Here is a 19,164-nt window from a genome sequence, read left to right on the forward strand (position 1 = left end):
TTACTGTAGAAACCACATGAGAGCATGCAAATGCTGAAATGGATTCAGAGGAAGTGCTCACCCGGCATTGCCACATTTGCCTCCACAATATCCTGTTCATAGAGATAAACCTCAACACAATGCGCCGTTTCAAAAGAGCAACGTTTAACCTCCCCTATGCCAAGTGTTTTGATTTAGCCTTCTCTTAATGTGCCAGGGGTAATTAAAACTCCAAGCAGCTGTTAGAAGTGGTGAAAACACATCCTTTCTTACCTGCAGCTGGTTGAAAGGTATAATTGAAAGCAGACAATTAATAAGACACCAGAGAGAGATCATTCGTGTCAACCTTTTCTCTGTGCACTGCTCTGACAACGCTCACGTTACGGGCTTTCCCTGCCTTTCTCTGCTCTGCAGCATTCCCCATCTCGCTGCCCAAAGCTTTCTTCCCTTACACACGTAAAGGCGTGAAATTCAGGCAGCGCACCCGCGGGTGTTTCCGAGGGGAAGCGCATTTGGTGCGGCCCCATTGTAGCAGAGCTGTTGACAATAGGAAGAGCCTGAATCTGCATCCTCTTGCTGTCCCACTGGCTAATTAGGTGTTAAATCCTGGAAGATGACATTAAATGGACCCAGACTGAAAGTCACCTTGGAGAAGATCAAAGTGAGATCAAAGCTAAATTTCACCATGTTGTATTAACATGAAGACCAGGTAGATGAAGTTAAAACTCTGTATCAGACCCAAATGCTGCCAAACCTTGACAGGTTCAGTTTTTAATTCAGATCAGGTAACGCATTTGCTTAATTTTAGGAGCATCAGGTCTGAATTAAACCATGAGGAGGAGCACATCTTGCATCATTGCTCACTGCTCCGGCTGAGCTCCATCCCACCTGTGTGTACGGGCTCTGCTGGGTCTGCATCTCAGTGCTCAGGCCCATCTCTGACTCCTGCCTAAACTGCAGTGTCTGCACAAATCTCCTGGGAACTGAAAAGTTTTACTTGTCTTTTTTAAAGTTAATGTGAAAGAGAGAGTGAACACAAGTAATTCCTCCAGGCCAATCACATGCATTTGGAAAATGGGCTTCATTTTACTAACTTGGGTTTTTTAAGCGCTGTTCCTGCTGAAGAAGATGCCAGGAGACACATGGTGAAACCAGTAACTGAGAGGGAAATGCTCTTGTCTCATTCTTGCTCATTCACACTCTTAAGTTCCTACTGATCCAATGTTCATCAGCTGCTTTTCCCCTAATCAATCCCCTTTGGTGGGTAAACCTTCTTCTCACTGCCTTCCCCATGCGCAGCCTCTTCAGAGGTGCTCTGAATGCCAAGCTGCGGTTAGATTATGGTCTACAAAGAATAAAGAAACAAAGAATAACATATTTAGGGAATCCCGTAGCTGCAGGGAACAGAGGAAATTCCCCAAATCCCGTGGGTTTTGTCCCTGCTGTGCCAGCACCGTACCCATTCTTGGTGGCTCTTGTCTTGCTGCCATCGCACCTGATCCTGCAAAGGTTTTCCTGCCTGTTTGCCTGTGGTGCTGTGTTCTCAGCTGCTAATTTGAGTAACATCATCGCTGTAATCAGAAAGGGAAAAAGAACACAGAAATAAAAGAATTCCTGGGGTGCGCAGGAAAAACGATGAGGCGTGTTTGTGATTTCTCATTGCTTTCTTCATCTGATCTGCGGCTGTGGTAAATAAACACACACATACATAAATTCACATAGTCTAGCTTTTTCCAAAGCGTACTCTCCACAGAGAGAACATAAAACCCACCATCATTTGGTACTGTAAGTGGCACACAACTACTTGACATTTTTCATTGTGAATATCAAGATTGTTTTCTTGCCACAGCAAATCCCTGAGGATACATTCTGCCTGGTTATCTCCGTTCAACACATTTCACAGGGAGACTTGTAAGAGAGGCAAGACTGACAAAAAATAAAAATTCACTTAAATGTAGAAGGCAAATCTATTTCTTTTTTGGCAGGCTCTGGCAACTGATACTTAAACAGCTCTTCATGCATATCGGATACACATGCGGCACTTCAGCCGAGGAAATAGCTGCCTTCCAGGCTGGAGGAGGAACAGGCACCTCACGTCGCCCAGCTGATCATGGATGATTGGAGCCAAAGTTGCACAAAAGCAGCTTAAATGCATTTCAACCTGGGGAATTCAGAGCTGCCTACGCCATTTGTATCAAAGTGAATCGGTTTAAACATCACCCCTACCCGGGGTGCACGGGGAGCAAGGTGTGGTGGAGTTCCTGCTGACTCAACCGGGCAAAGCCAGGGTACATTTTGCAGCATTTCTGGGCAGGGTTGCTGTCCTCCTCCATCAGGCATGGGAGCTGGGACAGCTAAAACGCGTTGGAGGACTCAGAATATTTCAAATTATCTTACCCAGTGCTCCATTCTGGGGTAGATTTTCCTTAAGAAGAAAAGGAAAACCTGCTGAAAACTGGGTAAGAGGAAACATCTGATGGGACAGGCTGAATGCTTCCAGGGTGGCTAGTGGGCTTTCATTTTTGTATTCTCCCTGGGGATTTCAGTGGTCACCTCATCTCCTGAGCTGGCTCCAATGCTCAGCGCTGTGAGAGCTGGGGCGACGGTTGGGGTCCCCTCACCTGCAGCTCCAGAGACAGCTGAATGGCACGGGCACTGGCAGCTACAGATCCTCACCAGCCAGTATTCAGATTTATTGAAAACGGGCAGCAGACCTGGCTGACTTCCCTGGGTCCAGTGGGCAGTAAACTCAACGCTTTGCCTGGAGTGAATCACAGGAACAGAGTGCGCTTCTTTAGAAGACCTCCTCATAAGTTATTAATTATTATTTAGACTCAATACCAGACAGTAAAATTTAATCAGCTGGTTTCATGTAATAGCAGTGAGGGAAAACTCTAGTGAGCAGCTACAAATTACCAGAGGCATTATGAAATTGTCCCTGCGGCCTTAACTGCTTGTTTTGCCGTATTTGTTAGCAGTCCTGCTCTGCCTGCTTTATTTCTGCTAAGGAGAGCCTGTAAGCATCCCTCCTCTCCATCATCCCTCCGCTGCAGCAAGAAAGGCTCCTTGCTGAGCTGGCCAGGACTTTGGGGATGAGACCTCATGGTTGGTGGCACATGGGGAGAAGAGTAACCAAGACTTTTTGGTGAAGGATGTATGGAATATGTTGTGTTCACCTGCAAAGCCAGCTCACCTGGTCCTTGGACATTTAAAAAGAGCGTGACTTTCAAAGTGACTTCCCAAAACCACTGTTACATGGATTATAACTCAAGAAGAATATTCCCAGTCCTTCCTACTTTTGATCATGCCAGTTCAAACTGGCAGCAGACCCTCACTGCCATGAAGTAGACGTAGCTTTCCCCTCTTTCCATTTTTTTTCTGTTAACTTGTTGTCAAGGCTTCACTGACCCGACAATAACATTGTTGTATTAAGATCGTCATTCACAGTTCTCAGTTTTTTTTTCCTTTTCCTCGCTGCTGCTGCCGTGGGTGAATGAGAGAGTCCTTTAAAATGACATGGCAATTAACTGTCATTGTTTCTGAGAGATACTGAATTTCCCAGTCATAACTGCATGGCTAATTGGTTTTGTGAGAACAGCAGAATGGACCACCGGGCTCCTCTCACTTGCATTTGGAAGGTGACCCTTTAATTAAAGTCAAAGGCACCAAAAGAGGATTACCCCATCTGAGATGCCAGCTCTGAAGGGTGAGGCAGCAGATGTATGGGCAGGGGGATAAACAGAAGATTGTCACTAAGCTGGTGGCAGAGAGCAGAGAGGACCCGGGGGTCTGCAGGGAGGGAGACACCCAACTGCCCGGGAAGGCAAAGCCTTGCAGCCAGACGTTGCTTACTGCAACTCTTGCTCGAGCAAAACTAGGAGATAGCATGGGATAAACTCAGTTTCTGGATCTCCTCTGGAGCTCATGGGGGTTGCAATTGCTTGGGAAAAGCTTCTCCTTCCTGATGTGTTCAGCAAAAGTGAAGTGCTCAAACTTCTCATGCTATAGATGCAAATGGAAGTCATCACTGCCAGGACTCATCTCAATCCTCACCAAGAAGGAAAGGGAAAATGTTCTAGTAGTTGCTTTTACTGGTTTGTGGCTGTTCACGGCACTCTCTGAGGCAACACGCGGTGTCTGAGAACTTCGTGATCCTTTATCTGAGTCCCCTCTTTGGTTACAATTGGAGATATTCCTCTCTCATTTGGCTGATCTCCTGGGCAGACAGCAAAGCCATACACTTTTTAATACCTCTTGGTAATCTTGAGAACAGAGGTCCAGACCCCCCCAGCAGTCTGCTAGTTTCATTTGTCTTTTTAAAATGGAGGGACACATTAATTACTCACAGGACTCACACAAGCTTCTTGCGAACAATCTCAGGGTTGGTTCTCAATATCCACGTCAAAGCACATTGCATCTCTGTGAAATATGGAGAAGGAGCGTAGCAAATCCCCCTGAGCCTGAAAGGCTAATGCATTTGCTTACTGCCTCCCCTACTCTCCCTAACACCATAATCTGTTGGAATTAGGAGAGATGGTCAAAAAGCAGAAGAGGGGATTTTTTTCCTCCAAAGCCTGTGAACCGCTACCGCACATCTCCATCTTTGCTGAGGGTCTTGTGTGAGAACTGACAGTACCGTATCCGAGCAGATGCATAGGAGCAGAGCCATATGTTTTAACGGGTTATGGTTCCCGGGGGGATTACTGCCATCGCTGTCCTACGGACAGCAGCTCTTGTTAGGAAAGATAATAGAGAGGCTGAGGCAAAGCATGTGTCTTGACGATTTCACAGTTCTAAGAAAGGAGCGTTTAAGGTCTCTGTGACTGCCTGGAAGAGGTGCCAGGGTTTTCTCACCGGCTTGGCCCCTCTTCCTTTCTCCTATCAGCACTTGGAGGGGCTCCATCCCACAGCTTCATCTGCTTGTCTTCCTTCAGCCAGAGCTCCACTGCGCTCGCGCTCGCTCACAGCCAGCCTTCTGCTCTGCTAATTAAGTAATACAGCTTCTCTGCCAGCCACCTGGTGCCTTTGTTAACAGAGGAGTAAACCTCAAACTGTTCTCATTTCAGTTCTAAGGATAAAAATTGACAACTTTTCTCATGTGTAGAGCCATGAATATGTAGGAAATTCAGAGACCCCATGAGATGCCTGTTCCTAACTTAAACCTGACCCTCCAAGAAAGACATGCCTGCTCAGAAATCATTTGTCCTGAGCCTTGATTATTGTGGAGTCTGTGCCCTCTCCCATCATCTTTACTGCGTCCTTAAGTTCTCACCTGAGTTCTCACTAAATGGATGAAATCATCCCTGTTAACGCAAGCTGAGCAGGGCACCTTGTAGCAAATGGGGGAGAGATTTTGTGACTATCTCATCACATCCTGGCTGAGGTCAAATGAAGGAATAATTAAAAGTCAGACGGTGTATTCTGTTTCAAGTAGGAGGTGATGGAAAGCAGGCACAGGTAGCTGGACTTGTGCTGCGGCACGGCAGTGCTGCCGCTCTGCAAACCGCGATGGGCTGCCTGCGGTGTGACAGTCCTGGGGGGACAGAAGTGATGGAGAACAGAGCTGAATCAGCCCATCCATCAGGACACAGTTTAGATGTACCATGAGTCTCATGTATGCTCATGTTTGTATCCCACACGTCTTGTGTCATTCATGGCTTGAAGCTACAGCTCTTTGTGAGTGGATCCTGACTGGCTTCACACTCTGCAGATAGTGGTGTTGCGCCGTTGTCTTCACCTGAGTGACAGAGAACTGAATGTGGCAAACGTGTTTTGCATGCTGGAGCGACCATAGGCATATGCTTATGGAGACTGACAAAGGACACGTAGTGATGGAACTGGGAAATTATACAGTCACTGGAGAAACATGAGGGGACATCATGTCTCCAGGCCACAGGGCTTTTAAAGCACAACCATGCTTTTCTACAAGCTCTGTGGAGAAAGCGGGTGTGTATAGATTAGTTAGACTTGATCTTCTGGTTGCCAAAGGACTGTAAATCTATAAATTTTCCATGCCATAAATTTGCCACTCTTTCTTTTTTTTTCTCTTGATTTTTATTTTCATTTGCCTTTAACAGAGTTTTAAACACCGATTCCAATGTAATATGCTTACTAAGTAGCATTAGTGCTGAGTCTAAACCAAACATTATCCGATTAAATCTTGACCCAAATGAGTTTGTCTACTTTCTGTGCTTCTAAATACATATTTACCATATGTTGCCTCATATGCTGCTTTTCTTTTTTCCTGATGCTTTGGTCCAAATGTTGTAGTAATCATATGTTGCTTTTAGTCATGAGTCAAACAAAGTTTCAAGTTTGTAATCACTTTTACAAGTCTGAAAATTAAACAGCATCAACATCCTGGTCAATCATGATGTTGTCATGTTTTCCCATCTCCAGAAACAGCCGACAAAGCCTCGGAGGACACGTGTCTCTCCCTGTGCTGAGTTTGCCCCAGCACACAGCACTGCACAGCCACCCCGGGACCCCTTCTATGGTGCAATGTCATGTGTGGGTTAAATTCATCTAATCCTCAAATGAAAAGCTGTCCATGGCTCCAAGCAGTCCTTGCTATCCTACACCGACTCTAGCTGATCCGCTCGTCCTTTGCACAGGAGAAGCGTTCAGGAGGACCAGCTTCCTGAGCTGGGTGATGGCACTGCCACTGTGGCCCAGGGGCAGCCAGCGGCAGGGAGCCAGAGAAGCTGAAATCACAGCACAAACACACCTTTGCTTTCTTGGAGTCATCACGCACATCTATCCCAGGCTAGGGATGGTGGCTCCTCCCACCTCGGCAATCTTCTCCTGAGGTTTCATCTCCCTTCAGCCATGGGAAGAGCAGCTCCTGGGGAGGTACAGCCCACAGGTCAGGAGACCCCCATGGGCTCTCAACACCCTCCAGCTCAGCAGTCCCAACATCACAAGCCCTTTAACAGCTGCCGTGCCTCCAGCCCTGGGTTGCACTTGAATTCTCAAATGAATCAACACAGAGATGTGTCAGATTGGAGAGAGGGCTTTGGCCAAACAGAAACAGCCTGGCTGGTCCTGGGCTCCTCTTCTCCAGCCTCCTGCAAGGAAAATGTGGCTCGGCTGCTGGGGAAGGCTGTGTTTTCCCACCGGCACTTCATCACAGGTTGTACCCCTGCACATTCCCATGCAGCTTCTCACCACCATGCAGGAAACTCGGTCTCTGCTTCAGAAACTGGCTGTTGTCCTCCTGCCCTTCCCTATGGCCAGGAAGTGAGGCCCAGGAGCAAGGGGCAGTAGAGATCACAGAATCATTGACTAGTTTGGGTTGGAAGGGACCTTTCAAGGCCATCCAGTCCAACTCCCCTGCAAGGAGCAGGGACATCTCCAACCAGATCAGGGTGCTCAGAGCCCCGGCCAACCTGGCCTGGAATGTTTCCAGGGATGGGGCATCCACCACCTCTCTGGGCAGTGGAGAGCTGGGAAATGGCTGGAGTGGAGATGGCAGTGGAGAGCTGGGAAAGTCCAGTCAGATCCTGGAACAGGGCTGGAGAGGTCCCAAACATGAAGCGTCAGTAGCTGCATTCCCACCCGTGCCCGTCCTCACAGTTCCCAGCCCTCTGGGCTGCTGTGCAGACAGGCTAAAGTGTCCCAGAGGCTGCATCAGCCACCAGGAGCTGCAGAAGCAAGAAGATAGTGGCACCTAGTGCCATCTTCCTGGGTGCTGGGTCTGATTCTGGCTGCGCGTTGGGTCCGGACCAGGCCAGGAACAAGCACAGGGAGGTGTCTTGCAGGTATTGAGCAAGACGATCCCTTCGCTTGCTCAGCCATTCTCTTTGTTCTTTTCAAGGCTGATGATAAAATCTTCATGTTAGCTTCAAATAAGCGTCAGTCGGCAGACGCAGCAGCAAAGCAAGAGATTTTGTGAGCCTGGGGGTACTTTTATTCGTTTATGAACCGCAAGCAGAGGGGCACCATGTGCTATGCAGATTTTTTTTTTTCTTTTCCTAACAATTTTCCTATCAATTGTTTCTGTGTTTGCAGCACGGACAGTCCCATGAGTCTGTCTTGCTTTTGTTCATCAATTTCATTAAAAAGCCCTAATAACATTAGAAGCATCTAAGCAGGGACCCTCACTGCATTATCTGCACCTTCCTGAGCAGTAAGTTCCAGTGATCTGTGAGTCTGGACACGGCATGTTTCTTCCCAACTTTGTGGTTACGTATCCGAGATGCACAGAAGGAGAGTTTATTTCAGCGGCTCAGATGTTATTGGGGGGAAACGAGAATAAATCAACAGGCACAAACACGCAGAGAAGTGGTGATGTTAGAGTCCACGTTTCCAGGTTAAAGAAAAATACTTTGGGTTTCCACCTCTGTTTTAATTTGTATCAGATCTGTGCATCCGTGGCTAAGGTTGTATCTCCTCACTGTCAGTCTTTTTTTTGCTCCTATCTGAAGATTTTCAGGCTGTTTTTCATTCCCAAAGCAAAGCTCCTGTCCCACAAGCTGATTCCTCTTGCGGACATGGGGTTGCTCCAGCCATCAGTGCCTTCCTTGGTCAGATGGATCGGTCAGGTCAAAACCTTCCTGAGGTTCCTGGGGAATGTCCTTTTGGTTCAAACTTCCAGAGCAAACATGAGAAGATGGTACAGATCCTATTTCTAGTCTGCTGCTTAAAAATGTCTTGCTTTCTAGATTGGACACAAGGCTTACTAAGATGCATATGTACCCACAATATTCAAACTCCTTCACTGACTTCAGACAAATTTGGCAGTGCCTACAAAATCTTTGAGTATCTAGAAAACGTAAATCTTTGTTAATGTGCTTAAGTATTTGCACTGTCGAAGTGAACGTGAATATAAATGCAAGTTTAATATTTAGCCTAGTTTGTTCATTTTTTTCAGGTTTTTATTTCAGGATTCTCCTTTCTGTGAGGGTGATATACATGTAAGGCATTGGTGATAAATATGCACATTTAATTCCTCTCTCCCAGCCCTTTGTATGCTCACACTAGTTGCTCTTACTTGACCTCTTCTTTTTTTTCCCCTCTTTCCTAGCAAATAGGTGAAGTATTTTCTAGTTCAAGCCAGTTTCTAGAATTATTCAAGCATTTAATTTAAAAAGAAGCATGTAATTATAACAAAGCACTTCCAAAAATTTTAATCCCTATATCATGAAGCTGCCTTGGAGTTTCTGGGAACAGAGACATGTCACGTCACCACAGGCTGAACCGGGACCCCAAAATAAAATGTGTGAGCTAGCATGCTTCAGCTCTGTGGTCATGTGGAAGCAGACTCAGCGTTGCTTTTGGCTGATACAAAGAAGGTCCCATTAAATACACCCACGAAAGAGCATCTCAAGGGAGTGGGTTTCTGCCTGAACAGCAGAAGTTACTGTGTTTAATTTAAACATTTAACATCCTCTCACCCCACGCTCAGAATTTATTATAAACATAGAGATTTGTATCTTCTTTCTGCGGAAGAAAATTTTCAGTGGACAGAAATTGGGAGGGAAAGCAGAGGCTAGTGCTCCTTTCGTGAACCCAAATTCACACGTGTTGGCCCAACCATGTTACATATGGTATTTATTTACATATATTATGCATACCATTCATAATTATATGCCTTATTGCGCTGCTGGTGCTGAGCCTGACACCAGTAACGGCAGCTCTGAGCAGTAATAGCAGGTTACCTGCAGTCTTACTGCAAAGTGAGCTGCTCTCTCTCTCGTTGCTTTATTCCAAAGCAAGAGCACTTCTTTGCATATGATCACAGAACATTTACTTCACTCATCTGTGCCAGGGTAGAAATTGCACTCCAGAATGGGGGTTGCTCTTGGACCTGCAGGAAAGTCATCATAAGATCACTTAACCCCATTTAAGCTATACAGGACCAAACATCACTGCCAAGATGTCAGCAAACCCAAGGGCTGCAGGAACCGGACCGTTTCAGTGGAGGTCGTGTTTGAGGTTCTTGCTCAAAGCCAAAATCAACCACAAGGGTTTGTTACTATTTTCTAGGCTGGCAAAAACCACATAAACACAAGCCGTAAGAATTAGCTCAAGGTAGCAAGATACATGTACCTTGAGTTAGAGGAAGGGGATGGATTTTGGCCCTGCTATTTCTCCTCTCATTTTTATTTAGGTGGTGGCATGGGAAGGTTGAAGCACTTTGCTGGTGATATCCAAACCCAGTCTGTCAGTTAGATCCCAGAGTCAGCTGGGAGGCAGCAAAAATCAGAAATTCCTGTTTTCTGGAGCAGGTCTGGGCAGTCAGGGAGACAGCATGAGGCTCACCTGTGGAGCCCAGTCACCGATTCCAGATACAATGGAGACAAGCCACTCAGTGAGGCTGTCTCCATCCCCTCTCCATGAACTGTCAATATTTGACCCTAATTTGCCTTGTAATAAGTTTCACATAATGTCTTTCAAGAACAACAGCAAAATTTGTGAATTCCTGAAGAGAAAATCAAAGATGCTTACAGGGGGTTCCAGTTATTATTGGCACATTTTGGGGCTCTGTCTGCGTGATCAAATAAAATGACAAGAATGATGATGATTATTGTCATCATTAGCAGTTCCTCTCCAGCACAATCTAAGGATGATCAATGCCAGTGTTTCGGGACAACTGTGCTGCTGGCGAGCCCCAGCCAGCCCACCCACTGCGACAGAAGGACAAAGCGTTGGAGCAGGTCTGGATCTGCTCCTCGCTTCTCCTCCTGATGAGACACAATGTGAGTGAAACACTGCACACTGCTGCGCATTGATTTTGCGTTGCTGTGCATTGATTTTGGCAGAGAGTGGAGGACGGGAGTGCTGTATTCACCAGATGCTGGAGGGAAGACCTCATTTGGGGGGAATAATTCACCTGGAACTCGCTAAGGGAAGCAGGGATGCTTCTGCTCCTGAGGAAAACTTTATCTTCATATCCAGAACTACCACTTCAGATCTCCCTGCATGTCCTGAATGGTGGATCCCCAGGAATTAGGGGGCACATTTCTTTGTTTCCAGATTTATCAGCCAGCAGGAGCATTCCCCGTGACTCTCTGATACAGAAGCGGGTGAAACCCCATTTGTGATGGGTCCGCACCAAGGGCTCTAAGGGACATCTCCGTCAGCAACTGCTGTTTGCCATGGAGCCAGGCAGAGCAGCTCCCTCCCAGGTAGGAGACGAAGAAAAACACCATCTCCGTGAAATAAGTGGTCCCTGGAGGAGTTACAACAGTAGGCTCTTACATGGTGAGGCTGGTGGGAAGGTGGGCAGAGGCTTGTCAGTGAAGAGTGATTCACTGGATAACTGTTTTACAGGAGAACTCGCAGCACTAATCACAACTTCTCAATTCCTAATGGCTTAGAAGAGTTAAATGAAGAGAGAAAATAGCTTCTTGCCTTCTGAGTCCTCCATGAGCATCGAACTTGAGTGGAAGTCGGCAATTAGGCAAATTAAGATTCTGTAGAGAAATTTTATTTCAACCTCTGTAGTTGACTTTTCACACTAGAAGAAGAAACTCAACCCATGGGTAACTGAACATGAGACTATTACACCGCTCCTGGATTACGAACATCACTTTCTCCCAAATCCTCTGTAATTAAATTCAGAAGTCAGAACAGGATTAGGATTCATCCCTCAAGCAAAACCAGCCACTTGAACTCCCCATCTTCAGCTCTTTCTTCTCCTATCATTCTTTGAGGTCCAAAAAAGGCAAGATAAAGCTGTGAGCTGCCATTGCAGAAGCTAAACCAGAGTTACGTGCTAAATATCTTGGATCAGTTCTGATCATAGACAGCAGGAAGGAAGGGACCAGCTGTGCAGGACCCTACAGTTGGGTGGTTTGTTGGTGAGGGTGGGATTTGCATACCTGCTGTCTCTATCTGCCATCCAAAATCTGCTCTCAACCAGTTTTGCTTAAACATGCACAATTGCTCTTAACATAATCCCTTTTCAATCTTGCAGTAAGCATGCATTTGATCAAAATGTTTCTTTTTGTACTACTTAGAGTTCAGCCTGAGACATGTCATGCAGCTAACTCAATACCTACAAATGCTCTTTTATTCCAATAAAAGATGAACAGATAAAGTGCTCTCCTCACAGTGCAACAGGATGTGTATTTCATTTCTCATAAATCTGCCCTTTTTCAAGCATATTCTCAAATCTCTTTATATGGCAAACTATCCATTTCTTGTTCTATCTGGTGTGTTAGGCTCGTAATAAAATGTCTTTGCATTCTCGTAAAAGAAAGCAGAGAGCCTAGTAGAGGGCAGGGGCGTATTTCTAAGCTCCTTGGAGGGGCTTCTGGAATGTGAAGATCTCCAGTAAAATACAGATACAAGCTAGTGGGACCTACATAACTTCCTAATGCATCAGAACATAAACTCTCATGGAGACACATTTAGGATTTGCTGCTTGCTCAGCTCATTTGCCAGTTGCTGCAGAGGCTCCTCAAACGCTGTTATTTTGTTATTCTCCAAGTTATGATCCACCATTGAAATATCTCAGGTGCCTTTGTTTCACTGGCAAGACACCCAAACAAGATGCCCCTCGAGACAAGCTGTTTGGAGACAACAAATTAAGAACTCCTAGAAATCTTTATAAATAGCTCCTGACATTTGCGGTCAGACCTCCCACATTTTTTATACGCCATATATTATTATATGCCCCAAATTTTGGAGAAGCATTTCCAGGAGTTGACCTTTCTTTCTAAATTAAACCACAGAGGTGATAGGAAGTGTTGTGTGTGTACTTCTGCTCTCTAAAATTATAACTTGTGCAAACAAAATGGGGAGAGATTCTGCCACTCTGGCTTCAGCTTGGCTTTTGGATTTTAATTATTGAATTTCATAGGTTCTGCTCCTCCTTGTTTCTCACTGGCAGAGGAACATTTCTCTCTGCACTGAGGTCAAGCCGGTCACCTTGTCAGCGTAGCTCCAGGAAAGGCAGACTATAAGCGTCTCTCTGCACCATTGCCTTACACCACATCCGTGCCAAGCTGACCGGCGGCCGCAAAATCTGCTGAAGGATTGGCTGGAGGGTCAGAGCAAATTCTGGAGAATCAAATCATTTAAAGAAATCTTTTTGTTAAGTGAACTCTGTTCAGCTGTCTGCGAGTTCATCTTGTGGCAGTTATCAACATTATTACTTCTGTGTTTACCACATAGTGAGAGATGGCTTTCTTTGTTGAAAGGATCATTACTGAGGAAGAAGGGCTCCATCTAATCTCTCTAACCCATTTCACATCCTTGTCTTCAGTGTGGCTTTGCTGATGTTTATCAGTTTCTTGTATGAATGCACCCTTCTACCCAAATAATTTTCTAGAGTTTTTCCTCCAGCGTTCAGCCCTGGGTTCAAGGCTGGGTGGCAACTTTTTCTCTTTTGCTGTAAAATTATGTTCCTCCAGAGTTCCTCGGTTATAACCCTACTGCTCTGCTATGCTCCCCTTTAAAATCTCTCCCCGTATGTATGAGGTCTCCCTATTTCCATGTGTTTGAAGAAATATAAACACAGTAATTAATTACTGTTAGCAAAGTACATTTTGGGATTAAATACGTTCTTGCTTTTCCCTTCCCTTCCTCCCCAGGTAAGCCTGTGCTCTGCATTAAGCCTAATCCACCTCTCTGGCTTTTTAGCGGTATTAGACCACACAAGATCGCAGGTTGGATAAGGCTCCTCACGAAGACTCTTTAAATGCTGCAAAGTCTGAGCTAGACACAAGTCGTTATTTTAAATGGCCTTTGCACCAGTGGAAGACTCTTCATTTCAAGGCAAGAGGTGGATTGTCTTCTTTAGAAGGTATTCCAGAAGAACCTGAGAAAAAGCTTCGACCATATTTTCTTCGCACCATGTGCTGTGATCTTCCACAAGAGAAACCTTCCCTCGTCTCACAGCTATGGCAGCGTGGCCTGAGGACCAAATTATCAGTTCTAGCAAAGCCACCACAGGATCACCCCTTTGCTTTGGCATTACGTTTTGAAAATATATTGGCAGTTTAGACAGGATAAGAAGCAGAGGGAGCAACTCTCTAGAAGTGAAAAGGAGAAGTTGCTGGAAGAGCAGGCATTGCTTTCTGTAAGATGCAAAAAAAAAAATCACTTATTTTTTAATAGTGAAACAGTTGGAAATATTTGTCCTTGGAGTCAGAACAGTTTGGTTTTAATTTATGAGAAAGGTTAGAAAGATAGCTGTTGTCTAGAGATTTCCCCGTCTCAGTAAACACCTTTCCACTAAATCAAATAAAGATTTATTTAACAGACGTTGTTTGGGTTTGTTTGTTTGCTTGTTTTTTCCCAGACTTCCTCAGTACCTGGAGTTCCCCAAACAGCTCTGATCAGATTTACAAAAAAAAACTCCAGCACTGAATGCAACCACAACCAAGCCACGCTAGGGTCTGCGGGACAACTCGGCAAGTGCCTCAGGAAAGAAATGTCCCCAGGCGAGCCCAGAAGAAAGCGTTCCCAAGAGTTCCCTGGCCGCAGGGGTGCAAATAAACCCTTCCTCTTGGGCTCAGGTGAGCCCTTCCTCTTAGCCTCTCGCACAGGGAGAGGGATGCCGGCGCGGGATTGGAAGAGCCCAGGCTCAGGCAAATCCAGGGTGCTGGTGCCGCGAAAAATGAGAGGATGTGGGCTCTTAAAGGGAAGAATAGCAGGAACGAGCCAGATCGCAGAGTACAAATAACACGTATTTGCAGCAGGTCACGGTGTGCTTCGGAAGACACAAAGTGCCAAGTTTTTGAGTCTGCTGAAGTGGCACAGAGTGACTCGAAGCCAGCGTTGGGCCTCCCAGGAAAATTTCCACTGGGAACCTCTCTGGGGCTGATCCTTCTGCCTCCCACAGCCCCGCTCTCGCTGGTGTAAGGAAAAGGCATTTCTGGGTGTAAGGGACCAGGGCAGAGAGCGGTGTGTGAGCAAATGTCGTGTTGTTCGATGACGAGCAGCCGAGGAGAAAGCCCTACCAGCCTGTGGTATTTCCAGCATTTAATAAAAAGACTCACAATAGGAAAGAGCACAAAGTGTTTCCTGGATTCCAAGGCGTTTAATAAGGATTTGGGAGCATTTCAAATGTACGGGAAGGTCACTGGGAAAAGGCAGAAGAGTGTGTTTGGCTGCCAGGGATTTTTACTGCCCTGCTTTTACATCTGCATTTCAAAATTGCCAGGGAAGCTGAAATTTCGGAAAACAACAAATTCTTTGGGGTATGAGAAAATGAGGTTAATCTATGCCTCCTGATAGTTCCTGGAAAACGCTGGTGCGGTGTATGGGGAGAAGGGAGGATGCTGAGCTGGGAGCTGGAGCTGGAGCTGGAGCATTCCCCGGCAGCCAGGTCTGTGCTCCGAGCCCACACCGCTGAGCGGAGCTGTCGGAAGAGCCGCTGGAGGAGCTGCCGCGATTCCAGAGAGCCAGGGTTGCAAAAGGAGATTAAATCGTTTAGAAATAGCGTAACCGCCCGTCCGCGTGTGCAGCGGGGATGCCAGCACCCTGCCTGGGGCTGCGGCGGAGGCTCCCAGCTGCTGCAGTGCAAACTCTCCCTTTGGACTCCTCTGTCCTTCCTCTTCAGATTTGTTCCTGGAATAAACCGGAGGATTTCCAAAGGGAAACCTGTGCGCAGTGTGAACACAAATGCCGAAGTCTCAAACATTGATATTGCATATTGTAAGATAAAGTGCATTTATTGCCATGAGGAATCCGACTTGGGCTTGTTGCAGTAACAACTCGTGGGTCACAAAACCTACTTTTATCTCTAAACTAAATCAGCTGATAGCTCCCGTATGTGTCTTGTTAATGTACCAGTCTCTGTCTGAGCAAATATCCCTGGGCACACAGAAGACAGGACCTGTAAAAGGTGTCAGGGCATCTCATCTCCCAGCTGTCCCTGCCTGGAGGTTGATCCTTCTGCAGGGTAATTCCTTTACCAACATCCTCATACATATCCCAGCGTGTTCTGCTTTTCAGAGTGCTGTGGGGTTTTTTTTGGTTTGGTTTTTTTTTTTTTAAACCTGCCCAGGGACAGAAATGCTGGGGTAAGTGATCATTGCTCTGCTCTGGGTATGGTCTGTCCGCTTTGCCAACCCACACACCAACGTGCTCACATGGCGGAGTCTCAGCAGGTTCCTCTGCTGTGAGTATCAGAGGCAATAAATATCCCATGTATCAACTGCTTTGATTTAAAATACTCTCCTGAAATCAGTTCAGCCAAAGGCAGTAAATAACATGCAGCCGTTGGGAATCTTTTATTGCTATCCAAACTAGCAATACTTCATTTTGCAATATGCTGAGTGTAGGAAGGGATGCACTTCCATGCCTTTAAGTAACGATACAATCAATATTGTCATCAACAAAGCTGATACACATCCCTTTCACCATCTCCCCTGTCTCCTTCACTTCCTTGTTTTTAAAGAGCAGCATCCTTAAAAAAGCTCTGTACACCCCAGGATTTTACCTTCCTAACCCACCTCAGACACTCCTGACTTTTAAGGAGAAAACGTCTACGGTGAGTCCACTGGGAACTGGTTTTAAAGGCTTGAATCAATCCAGCGTTACCTGACTTGGGAAGCAGTTCTAACAGGTATTTGGGGCTGGGTGCTCAGATCTCAATGGGAAAAAAAGCTGATGCTGACTCTTAGGACTCATTTCTTGCAGAACTTTCTCTCTGCTGCTTTCCAGGCCCTTTGGAAAAGCCCCGCCTGGTGAAATCAGGTGGGAATAGGATTAATATGAAAAATTTCTAGTGGTCCCCAATTGCAACTGGAAAAAGTAAAGATGAAAAACACTTGGGTCAACAAAAAAAGGGAGTGAGGCAACCTGTGGGCCTGGCATCTTGGGCACTGTGGGACCCTCAGTTCGAAGTCCAGGCAGTTTTAATAGATGAGGTCTTTGGGTGACATTTTCCTGCAAGATTTTAAGTAAATGCCTTGCTGTAACATTTGAGATCAGGCGTCTCGTGGTTTCCATGATTCTTTTCCTTTTTAAGCCACAGACACACACATACAAAATATATTGAAACGAGCTCAGCTTAAGGAAAAGGTCGGCTAGTTCAGAAACAAACAGCGGGGATTTGGGTTGGAGGCTTTGGCGCATGAGAAGAGCACCGTGCATCTCCAGCTCTGCTTTTGCCTGAAGAGGAATATGGATTAAAGCCTTGCAGAGAGCAGAAGTGAAGGCAGGAAGAGATATTTCTGTTATTTATTTCATTACCCCACACCAGGAAAGGGACTTTGCACATCCCCCAGGCCACGCACTGACAATGGGGAGAGTGAAGGGGAGGACAGATGTGCTACACGGCGGGGCAGGGATGGGGCCGATGTTTTCCTTCGGCAGGGGTAAACCTCTGCCTGCTCCCTGGCCAGGGCTTGCAGGGGGTCGGGTCTGGACCAGGAATAGGTCTCCAGCTCTTGAAAAGTGATGTAAGGGCAGAAGGTAAAACCTGCCTGGGCAAAAAGCGTTCTAAAAAGAGAGGGGAGAGGTTGACCCCTTTGCTTATGGACAGAGACAAGACTTTCTTTTACTTTCTCCTTTACAAAAGAGACCCCCACATCTGCACAGCAAGGCTGCATCCCAGAAGACAAGCTGGTTGCTCAAACCCAGACTTCTCTGCGTGGGATAGAATGCTTCACAAACTTGCCAAGGAATTAATGGAATTTATTAAACTAATTAGCTGATAGAAATATGCTGCTGAGGCCTTTAATGACGGGAGCACCCAGCCCATTCATTCGGCAGTCAGTGCTCTCCTAACGCACTCTGACAAAGGGAGAGGTTTGGCTGGTACAAACTGCACCAGCCTGTTAAAAGTGTTGATTGGAAATGAACATCCGCATCGATTCCAGGTAGCTGATATTTCAGTGTGTAATTAGAATTATTTTCTAACTGTATCTCTTGATATTCCCTGCCAGTACTTGGTGTGCAGGGAAGGTGGAGGAGGCAGCGCACGGAGCACTCGGAACAATGGCTGGGCAGAGCAGGGAGATGCAATGTTCTCCTTGTTGGCAGCTGAGCTTGAGCATTGCCCGTGTGCGGAAACATGAGGCACAGAATCCAAACCAGAGCATTTCTAGAGACAGCTATTGATACAAACGTGCACATCCACACTGCAAAATCAGGCCAGTAGATGGGTATCTTGTTTGTTGGGACAGCAATTGCTTTCTGCAAGGCCAAAACAAAGTTACAGGACCAGGAAGGGACAATAACTCTTCATTATAGACAAAGATCCCAAAGAAACTCATCACCTCTGTGGGAGAAGTGCTTTAGTCCAGGAGCATGGACTAAAGATGAACCACAGGACCACAGGGCCATAAGCTCACCCCAACTTGGGGGCTGAGGAACAGGGACACCAGGCACCCAGGAGAAGGCTTCCATCCCAGCTGCCCCTCTCCTTCAGGCACCAATAGGTAAGTGCAACTCACCACTTGTTCCATCTTCCGCTTTCCTTCTTCGGGATAAATATTCTTGACCCATCCCAAGAACATGTGCAAGGACCGGGAATAACAGGTGAGACCAGCTGGGAACACCAGCCCCGGCAAACTCCTCTCAGCTAACAGAAATTTCATAACAGAAGCTTTTAAATGAAAGGAACATTGGTGTTAAGAGATTATTACTCATTCTTTAAACTAGTGTGGGATGAGTACCGGAAAATATTTCTCTTAAAATTTGTATGAATAATACGACTAAATAAATCTGATTTTGGTTAGACTTCCATGGTGATCCTATTGGATGGATTTAAAAGGAGGAAATTTTGGGGAAATATTGACTCTTGGTGGATGGCTGTGGAAAGTTCACCATTTGCAGGCAGAGATGATTTAATTGACTGCAGAATTAGATATCTTCTTGCATCAAATAGATAAGCAGCCTTCAGGACCTCAGGACACACAGAGCCCACTGGCTTTTGGGAACCAGGTACCCAACACCTGCTAATGAATGAACGGGACAAATTATGGCTGTCTTTGAATAAATCGGTGATTCCCTGGATGCGATTTTCCTAGATCTCCTCTATACGTTAGTAAAGAGATTTATCATGGGGACAAGTGAGTGGCCAAACAGCTCGCTGGAGTGTCACAGGGCAGCTGGCTGGCTTGGTGCCCTGGGTCTGAGAGGGCAACAGACTGCTCATCCCCAGGGGGTCCTTTCATGTGGGGGATCCCCTTGCCACCCTCAGCACCACTGTGGCACCCCCACAGCACCTGCAACAGGGCAGCAGGGAGAGGACCCTGCGCATCCCAAATCTGAGGATAAAGG

This window comes from Chlamydotis macqueenii, chromosome 16, assembly GCF_036417535.1.
Source record: "Chlamydotis macqueenii isolate bChlMac1 chromosome 16, bChlMac1.mat, whole genome shotgun sequence".
Taxonomy (NCBI): Eukaryota; Metazoa; Chordata; class Aves; order Otidiformes; family Otididae; genus Chlamydotis; species Chlamydotis macqueenii.